The sequence below is a fragment of the Mustela nivalis genome (assembly GCF_964662115.1).
Source record: "Mustela nivalis genome assembly, chromosome: 10".
In the NCBI taxonomy this organism is placed as follows: Eukaryota; Metazoa; Chordata; class Mammalia; order Carnivora; family Mustelidae; genus Mustela; species Mustela nivalis.
The window spans coordinates 43898598-43908685 of record NC_139029.1 but is presented as its reverse complement, the minus strand read 5'-3'; positions in this window follow the sequence as shown (position 1 = coordinate 43908685).

The window sequence follows — 10088 nt, the reverse complement described above, 5'->3', positions numbered from 1 at the left end:
CCGAGAGCTCAGCTGGGGCTGGAAAACGCATGCGATGGCGTCTCATCACACAGTAGTCTAGCCGAGGCTTCTTCCCAGCCTATCCGCTGACTTCCCAGAGAGAATGCTTATGCTTCCATCACACTTGCTAACATCCCATTGGCAAAGCAAGTCACATGACCAAGCCCAGATCAGTGTGGGAGGGGACTGCACAGGGTGTACAGATCTGGAAGTAAGGTTCATAGAGATCAGTTTGACATATGGATCTTCATGAGCTACACTTAGTAATTAACTTAAATACGTACAGCAGTTAGAAAGGTGCCTGGCACTTAGTTTGTACTCCTGAGGTATTAGGGATAGCTAAACCTGATTAATACCTAATTATAGTATATTATCATAATTATTATTAAGTTCCTTACTGGGACTGCCTTTATTTTTTGGAAAATGAAATGAGAGCCCCGTGCTAGGGATGCTTTGGTGTACCCTTTGTATTTCTGAAGCTCCACAACTGTGTTTGAGCAGCTGGGTCAGCAATGAAAATGAAGGTGAATCCCTCTTTTTCCTCTTACCCTGAGCCCTTCATTTTTACATGGTTTCCCTAAACCTGGGTATACTTTTAGCTTGTTCCTAAAAGTGCTGTTGGAACGTAAAGGAGGATTACTCATCTCTGTAAGAATCCATTCACTCACTCAGCATTTTCCTAAGTCCATCATGGTAATCTCCTTCCCTTTTCCAGGGATACATTTGGAGGCGGATGTGGGATCCAGTTCTGGCAGACGAGATGTGGATGAGCTGCAAATCTGTTGGGTAACTTCTGAGGAAGGATGCCTCCCTTGATCCAAAGAAAAAGGTATGTCTTGTGTCCCTTCCTACTTTTGGACATGGTTGCCTGAGGGTATAACACTTGGAGATACCTTTTATACCTGTTGTCATATCATGACAAGAATATGCTCTGGATAACCCTCTATTCCCAGAGGGAAAGAGACCCATGAACTGAAAAACTCAGCCAGCTTAGAGACCTTCAACTTGAAACAGAATTGTTCCATCAGACCCAGACTCACTCTCACTGTCACAGCTTGAAGCAGAGCTCCGTAGCTGACCTCAGAAAACTGTCGAGTTTGGGGATGGCTCTTATGTAGCATTATGTAACAACAGCTAACCAATACAGCCTTGTATCCCCCAGTCTGCTGTCAACTGAGCTGCAGCATCAAAGGTGTACGCCCAGGACCACCCTAGTATGGAAGGCAACGTAAGAGAAATTTTGAGAGAGATTGCCCTTGGCCTTCAGGAACCAGAGCAGCCATGCAAGCAAGGTTGAGTAAGAGCCATGGAGTGGTGTGGTTGGGACCAGGAAGTTAAAATACTAGATTGAGTCTACCCTAATTGCTGAAACTAACCAAAAACCTACGAATCCACCAATAAGATGTAAGAAACTCTATCTAAACATCTTAGCTGAAGGCAGTGACATAAAAATAGGTAAAACTCTATATCTGGTTTATACCCTTCATCCCAATTGTTCAGTAATTCTGCTCCACTTAGAAATTCTCTCTCTCTAAAAATCGGTGTTGCCTTTAACAGGGCCATGCCAGTCTAGGCTCTTTGCTCTAGACCATAACTAAAATTATGGACCTTCATCTCAATATGGCTCCCTTTTTGTTTCCATTGTATTTCCTTGTTTTGTATCAGTCTGTTGCTCATATACCTCACTTTTGCAAGAGAAATCTTTCAAAGGATGTTTGACTCTATACATAATTTAAACCTTGTCTTATAGAAACTTTCAAGGAATATTAGGACTTTATTCAAGTGTGATCAAACACTGTTACTGCTAAAATTAAAATGATTCATGACAGCGGTAGCAGCTACCATGTCCTGAGCACTTTCTACAAGCCTAGCTCTATAGAGGTGCTCTGTGTGCCATTTATCCAGTCTCATACCCATCAATTAGGTGGGTATGATTATCCCATGTTCTTCCAGTAATAATACAGCAGCATATGTCTGGCTCTGCCTCTACATTGGACATTGAATGGAGCCCTTTGCATGCCTTGTCTCAATGCCTTCCTACAACCCCTTCCTCTGGAATGGTAATTTTCCCATTTGTTAGAAGAGAAGGTTGATCCAGTGGGTGAAGGAGCTTTCTCACACCACCCAGTCAAGATGTCATAGTGTCAGGATCTGAACTGGTCTGCCATTTTCTAAACCCCTGTTCTTTCTGCTTTATGATTGTGTCCTAGACGCAGAAGCCATGTTGCTATTCCTGCTACACCGACCTTTTGTCTCCAGTTGAGACTGGCTTGTGCATCTACTCCATAGATCTTTTCTAGCACCAAAAAGTTGGAAGGCAAGATTTGAGTGGCATCCCATGTAGATGAAATCTGGTGACCCCAGGGCAAAGGCAAACACAAAAAGAAAGGAAAAGCCCAATGACTTTTAGTTTATGTCTAACTAGCAGCCCCCTCACTTAGCCACACTGCCCCTCACTGCCCCAGCCTCCAGGCAGAGGGGCCCCTACCCTACTAATGGTGAGCCTTTGGGGAGAAGCCAATGGGTGTTAGCCAAAGAAACACAGACATTATTCTTTCATTCACAAAATTTAGAGTTTACAAGTACCTCATATATATTTTGCATCCACTGTGTATGTCCTTGTATATAGTCTTGCAGCCACTCTGTGAAATAAACATCATCATGCCCAAAATATTGGCATAGCTCAGATTTCAAATTCAGCTCTCCTTTATTAGAGTTCAAGAATATGCCAGGGAACTTTCTGGACATTTTCTAGTATAAGACCTCATTTAAATCTCACCAAGCACCTATCAAGTCGAGATTATTATTCTCATCTTGAAGAACAGCAAATTAAGGATTTGGGTGACGGTGTGACACATTCACCGCTGCCCTTACAATCAGTGTGTTTGAGCCCAGGCCATCATTCAACAGACCTGTGCTCAGTCCACAGCACGAGGACATGGCCGGCAGGCTCTGACTGGCAGCCTGGCTTCCACTGAGCTCTGCTGTGCTGATGGCTTGAGTCTGTCTGTCTCACTGTCCTATGTGGAAGTAGATGACTTGTCTGTAGTTGACAGGACTTCTGAGCAAGAGGGAGCTGTATGTGAGGAACTGTATCCAAGGAGATTGACGACACCTCAGGCAGATTAGGTGGCAAGACCCTGAACATTGAGCCCGAACCTAACACCATCATGGGGTGAGACCTTGCGGGATATTGGGAGGTGCTGGGTCAAATTAGTAAAGAATTACATTAAAAATGTAAATAATTTGTTGCCAGTGGGCAGAACTGTGCCATGGCTGTTTTTAAACATAGTCCAACTTGTTGATAGACTTTCCTTAGGAGTAGAAAGAGTCTCTGTCCCCTCCCACCAAATCTGGACTCTAGAACTGCTTGACCGATGGACTACGATGAAGGGGGTGGGTAGTTTCAGGGCGAATATTTTTTTTTAAGTTTTTTAAATTTATTTGACAGACAGAGATCACAAACAGACAGAGAGGCAGGCAGAGGGAGAGAGGGGGAGGCAGGCTCCCTGCTGAGCAGAGAGCCCGATGCAGGGCTCGATCCTAGGACCCTGAGATCATGACCTGAGCCACCCAGGTGCCCACTGAGCCACCCAGGCACCCCACAGGGCTAGGATTTAATGAATGGACAGTTTTCATTTCCTGTCTTTTGGGTCACCTACCCTTCAACTTAGCTGCCACACAGTGAGGAAACCCAAGCCACACTGTTGGGAGACCCACATGGAGGGGAGCGGACAGGCAGCTTTTCGAGAGCTGGGAGTGAGCTGTCTGGAAAGAGGTCTCCAGATCAGCCAACCCGGCCGGCACAGCATGGAACGGGGGTCTTGGCTGATCCCTGACCAAACTGCAGATTCATAAACAAAATAAATGATTGTTATAGTTCTACACCACTGTGTTTTGGGGTGCTTAGATACACAGCAATGGACAATTGGAATAGAGATGAGCCTGATTATCTGTGGAGTCTCTACTATATGGCAAGGTCATACCGGTGACAATCACTTTGCATTCTTAGAGCAATGCACTTAGACGAAGAAACCAAGGATCAGGAGGGATACAAGACTCGCTTGAGATGCTGTGTCTAGTGAGTGGCTCAACATGGATCTGAATTCAATCTGGATAAATTCTCCAGTCCCCTGAACCATGGGGCAGTGAGGTAGAGACAACCCCTCTCTAGCCCCCGAACACCTTCAAGGACCTAAGTATAAAACAAGTGTACAACCCATTCTGTTTTTAGGCTGCATGATGCTTATTTGGGAATAGTAAATGTATCCAGGTTTGAATTCCTGGCACAATTCCAAGGAGTGCCCCCCCGCCACCCCAGGGTAGGGGATCAGCTAAGCAACTGTCCGGCTGGGCTCATCACTTAACTTCCCTGATCCTCAGTTTCCCCGTCTATAAGATAAGGACACAAATGCCATCAGCCTCATAGGGTTGTTGCAAGGATTGAATGAGGACATATTGGTAAATGACTTAATACAGTACCTTGCCCCAAATAGATAACTCAAGACATCCCATATTCCTAATATTGAGGACTCAGAGAGAAGGCTTTTCTTCACACATTCCTCTGACCCTAAAGAGAGAGCTCCGTAGGGTCGTGATGAGACAGATGCATCCGACCCCTGAGCCTCATTTATTTTAACCTCCTCGAAGGCTTAGCCCTTGTGCCTCCACTCCTGCAGCCCCTCCGGCCAAGAATAAAGCTCAAACCACAGCCCGTAAGCTTTGCTCACAAATTCCTCCTTCACGACTGACTGAGCCCCGATACTGGAAAGAAACATTCTGTTGAATCATGTAAATCCCCACTCATCTCCAAATTGGGTGCTGGAGTGCCTCGGGGAAGTGATTTTACAACCTCACTGACTTCAGCCAAGGTAGACTCCAATTGCTCTTGCAAGATAATTCAGCCTGCGTCTGGCAACAAGACCATGCAGGGGCTTCGTCCCTTCTCCCCTGAACTGAAGGGGAACAGTTTCTTCCTTAGGGAGGCAGAAGAGGGAAACCTTAAACCTCCCCCCGCCGGTCCCCCTCTGAAGCCCTCTCCAGATGGCACAGGTGAAATTCAGAGACTCATCACTCACTCACCCTCTCACTTGAACAAAGGATCTTGGATACCGGCAGGGGTGGAGAGGGCCATCTTGAGAGATGGCATCTGCACTATGAGGTCAAGTTTGCCTGCGCTTTCCCTGACAACCTCCTGGATTTCAGAGGCAGGGTACTGCTGTGATTCAGCTATCCTGACGTCCCCACGTGGGAAAATGCTTTCCAGTTGCTGTGCCTCTGGGGAGAACTGTACTCTTTTCTTCTACCCCTGCCTTTTTTTTTTTTTTTAATTTTTATTTTCAAATCTAGGCCTTGCAATAGATCATTCCACCCACAGCCAATGGAGCTGCACATAGTACACACCCAGCCCTGTCTATCCCAAGATGCTGTGACTGTGTGGCCACAGACGGCACAATTCCTCAGGCTGGTTTGCAAGATAACTGTCCTTGCAGTGGCCCAAATCCCACTGCAAATATTAGAAAAACAGGTCAGCAGTAATCATAATCATTGTCATAAAAATCACTATCTGTTTTTGAAAGCTCCATCTCCAAGGGCTTAATAACCACTATGTTATGTGTTTGTTGCTTCAGCTTCAAAAGGTAGATCTTATCGTCTGTATTTCATGTATGCAGAAAGAGGCTCAATAACCAAGTTATTTGTCGAAGGCCATACAGCTAATATGTGGCAGAATTAGAATGTTTTTACTGAGGGATAATTGACATACAACATTGTATTAGTTCTAAGTGTGCAACATAGTGAGTCAATATTCATATACATTATGGGATGATCACCACAATGCACAGTTGTTAAAATATTATTGACTGTATCTTTGATGCTGTACAGTATATCCCCATGACTTATTTATCTCATAACTGTAAGTCTGTGCCTCTTAATCTCATCCACCTATGTCACCCATCCTTCCCATCCTTCTCCCCTCCAGTAACCACCAACCTGTTCTCTGCATCTATAAGTCTGTTTCTGGTTTTGTTTATTTATTTGGTTTTTTTAGATATCACATAGACGTGAAATCATATGATTTTTGTCTTTCTCTGTCTGCCTTATTTCACTTAGCAGAATACCCTCTAGGTTCATCTATCTTGAAACAAATGGCAAGATTTCGTACTTTTTTATGGCTAAGTTATGTTCCATTGTGTATATATTCTCCATCTTCTTTGTCCATTCATCTGCCAGTGAATACTTGCTTTGCTTCCATATCTTGGCTCTTGTAAATAATGCTACAATGACCAGAGGGGTGCATATGACTTTTTGAGTTCATGTTTTCGTGTTCTTTGGAAAAATACTTAGAAGTAGAATTGCTCGCTCATATGGTAATTCTATTGTTTTTATTTTTTGAGGAACTGCCAGGCTGTTTTCCACAGTGGCTACACCAGTGTACAAGGCTCCCTTTTTTGCCACATCCTCTCCAACATTGTTAGTTCTTGTGGTTTTGAACAGGGATGAGTTTATTTCTCATTGTGGTTTTGATTTGCATTTCCCTGCATCTGTTGGCCATCTGGATGTCTTCTCTGGCAAAGACAGAGTCAGAATTTCGGGTCTTCCATTGTTGACCATTGATAACTATCTGGGGAAGGTTTTCTGATGGCTGTCCACACTCCAGAAGAACATGCTATCCAGACTGGTTGAGCCTTCCTCAGCCACGCTCAGCAGAAAGATCTCCAGCCATGGTTCACTTTCTCCATGTCCAGAGACGGTTCGGAACAGGCTCTGTCCTTACCAGCAGATGGTATCCATCATCTGTCTTGTAACCCCCAGCTCACTTTCTGGTGTGCTTGGGGACCAATGACCTCACCAAACCCAAATGACTACTATTTTGGCCCAGACTGCATTCCACCTGCTTTCTAGGTCCTGCTCGCAAGACTATAGGTGGATCAGAAGAATTTGTGAGAGGATTGACCCATGATAGAGACTCCCAGGAGCTTCAAGGGACCAGAATCCACAGACGCTCACAAATCATTCACAATGTCTTATGAAGAGCATTCATGATTTCCAGTGTCTTCCTTGCCCACTGTCCTCTTCTAAAGGCAGTGGCCCTGCCCGCACACAGCATGACCCCTGAGCTGCCATGTTTAGCCTTTGACTCCTTGGTAGCTCCCAACTGTGCTACGTGTGGACACGTGACCCAGGGCCAGCTATAATGTGACCAATATGAAAAGTTCTGTCCAGAGAGGGGTGAGCCGGCCAATCAGATTTCTATTCAGGGAAACTGAATGGAAAGATGTAAGGAAAATACAGTTATTTGTAGCAGAAACCAAGGCTGGCTGGATGCCCAGAGAAAAGCTATCAGGTAGAATAGAGACCCTAAATAAATTAATATGATATATGGATTAAAATTATAACAATATGAAAACACAAGTAAGCAGAAGCTCTGAGGAAGACCAAGGACATGTGAGGAAACCAGTTGTTGGTGGGAAGAGAAAAAAAGGTAGCACTTGCATAGAGCTAAGCACTGGGATGGAGATGCGCTGAGCCTTTCTGCCCTGGGTCCAGGGGCCTTGACTGGGAGTCCTGGCCACACTCTGGTTCCTGCTCTTGGACTCCCTGTATCGCTCCTTCTCATTTATTGCCAAGGGCATCCTTATGGTGACACCTGTCCCTCCTCCTTCCTTCTAATGCTGTCTATATAAGTCTCTTTTCATTATTGCCAAGAGAGGGTTACTAAGACTTCCATCTCTGCACACTTGTAGTTGTGTGGGGGAATAGGCTTATTTGTATTTTATGGACTCTGACCTTCATGGATACTACACCGTATCCACAGGCATTTGGGGTAACATAAGAGGCTACAGGTGTGGCCTGCCGGTAGTCAAGTGGCGAGAGGATGACGCTGGGTAGTTTTCTTGGTTTTGTCTTGGCTTCCAATGTATGCGTTTGTTCCTGGTTTTTTAATTCTACTTTTACTTTTGGTGCTTTCACATTTGATACCATCTGATAAGCTCCTTTCTAAAACATGAAAAGTCAGAGCCCTGATGGAAAACAGAATTCCCCTCAGGTGACTCAAAAGGAGAGACTTGAACACGGGTCTTCTCATGGAGGTCTGGACAAGGTGGATGGAACGACCGAGGGATGTTGAGGCGCCCAGAGATTAGCAAGAGCAGGACATCATTATTGTCCAGACGGTTGGAGGAATGGGAGAGGAAAGATAAAGACTGGAGCCCAGGGCGCCTGGGTGGCTCAGTGGGTTAAGCCGCTGCCTTCGGCTCAGGTCATGATCTCAGAGTCCTGGGATCGAGTCCCGCGTCGGGCTCTCTGCTCAGCGGAGAGCCTGCTTCCCTCTCTCTCTCTCTGCCTGCCTCTCCATCTACTTGTGATTTCTCTCTGTCAAATAAATAAATAAAATCTTTAAAAAAAAAAAATAAAAAAAAAAAAAAGACTGGAGCCCAGGGGGCTTTCCTTCTAGGACCGTCGGCTTTGTTCCCATGGCAGAGTGCTGACTTGACCCCCCGCGGTCTGGCACTCCCCGAGATGCCCGTCGTTCATCCTGGGCCCAAACCCTCGCGCTTCAACATCTCCAGATACTCGCTGAGCCTCTGGACTTGATCAGCTCCTGTCGTTCTGCTTTCCACACCATCAGGGAAAGGGTGTCTAAGAGGTTACTGCAGCTGGCGGAGAGCTTGGGGTATGTGTGTTCTCGTTCCTGCTCTCCGCTGCTTTGTTCCCCGTCCTTGAGAAAACACTTCTCAGCTCGGTGAAGTGCCCAGTTCTCTGGAGAACACGCACCTCCTCAGAGGGCCTGCCTGTATCCACGCTAAGGGGTTCAGCGACACAACGTCCCCACACAGGGGGACCTCTCTGTCCCCCACTCCTCATTCCTGCCGTGGCTGCCACAGAGTAAATCTTCAGGAATCCAGACCCACGGATGCAGAATTTCTGAAGATGTAGACTCAGACTCAGTTTGAATTTATTTGTTGCAGTCTTTAGGCAAAGCAGAACAGATGAGAGTATAAAGCTAATATTTATTGACCGGCCCTGACAGGCTAGGTGCTCGTGTATACCATTTCATTTCATCTTGATGTTCATTCTGTGAGATGAGTACTGTAGAAATGGAATAGCAGAGAGGTTAATTTGCCCAAACTCTCATATTTAATGCTCCACAGAGGCAAGATTCAGGCTCGGGCTCTCTGGAGCCAAGCCCCTCCAAGCCCCTCACTCATCCCATTATATCATACTGCTGTTTGGCAAAAAAAAAAAAAAAAAAAAAAGAAAAAAATATATATATATAAAATTAAAAAGGTGCTGATCGTTGGACTGGTTGGGGAGGACCCAAAGGCTCTTTCTCATACAGCAACCTGGCTTATTAAAGCTCCATCGTATCATATGTCTGCAGAGCTGAAAATCATAAAACTGTACTTCCTAGGGGCGCCTGGGTGGCTCAGTGGGTTAAAGCCTCTGCCTTCGGCTCAGGCATGATCCCAGGGTCCTGGGATCGAGCCCCATATCGGACTCTCTGCTTAGCAGGGAGCCTGTTTCCTCCTCTCTCTCTCTGCCTCCCTCTCTGCCTACTTGTGGTCTCTGTCTGTCAAATAAACAAATAAAATCTTAAAAAAAAACAACAACTATACTTCCTAAAATAATTTTATAATGTTCATCATTCAGTTGTTTGGACAAGATTATTCTGACTCACCTCCCTTGTGCTGGGGAAAGGATAAGGATTCACGTTTACTGTGTTAGCACGCACACACGCACACACACACACACACACACACCCTTCTCCAGCCACCTCCCCCACACCCATCAAATTCCACTGCCTCCAGGCAAATATCTCCTGCCCACCAGGGCCAGAATTCACATCCTCTGATTTGAGTTTTAAAGACAGAGATTTACACAGGATTACAATCTTTTTTTTGGGGGGGGGGGTGTTGTGGTTGCTTCCAATTTCCATTGTCTGAATCATAGCCATGGAATAAATTGAATCTTTTTCTAACATAGAATATATTACTCTTGAAATAGTAGGAAATGTTGATAATTGCCTTTTATTGGACTCACAAATAATTTATAAGTTGGTCCAGTTTGAAAAAAATATATATATCTTG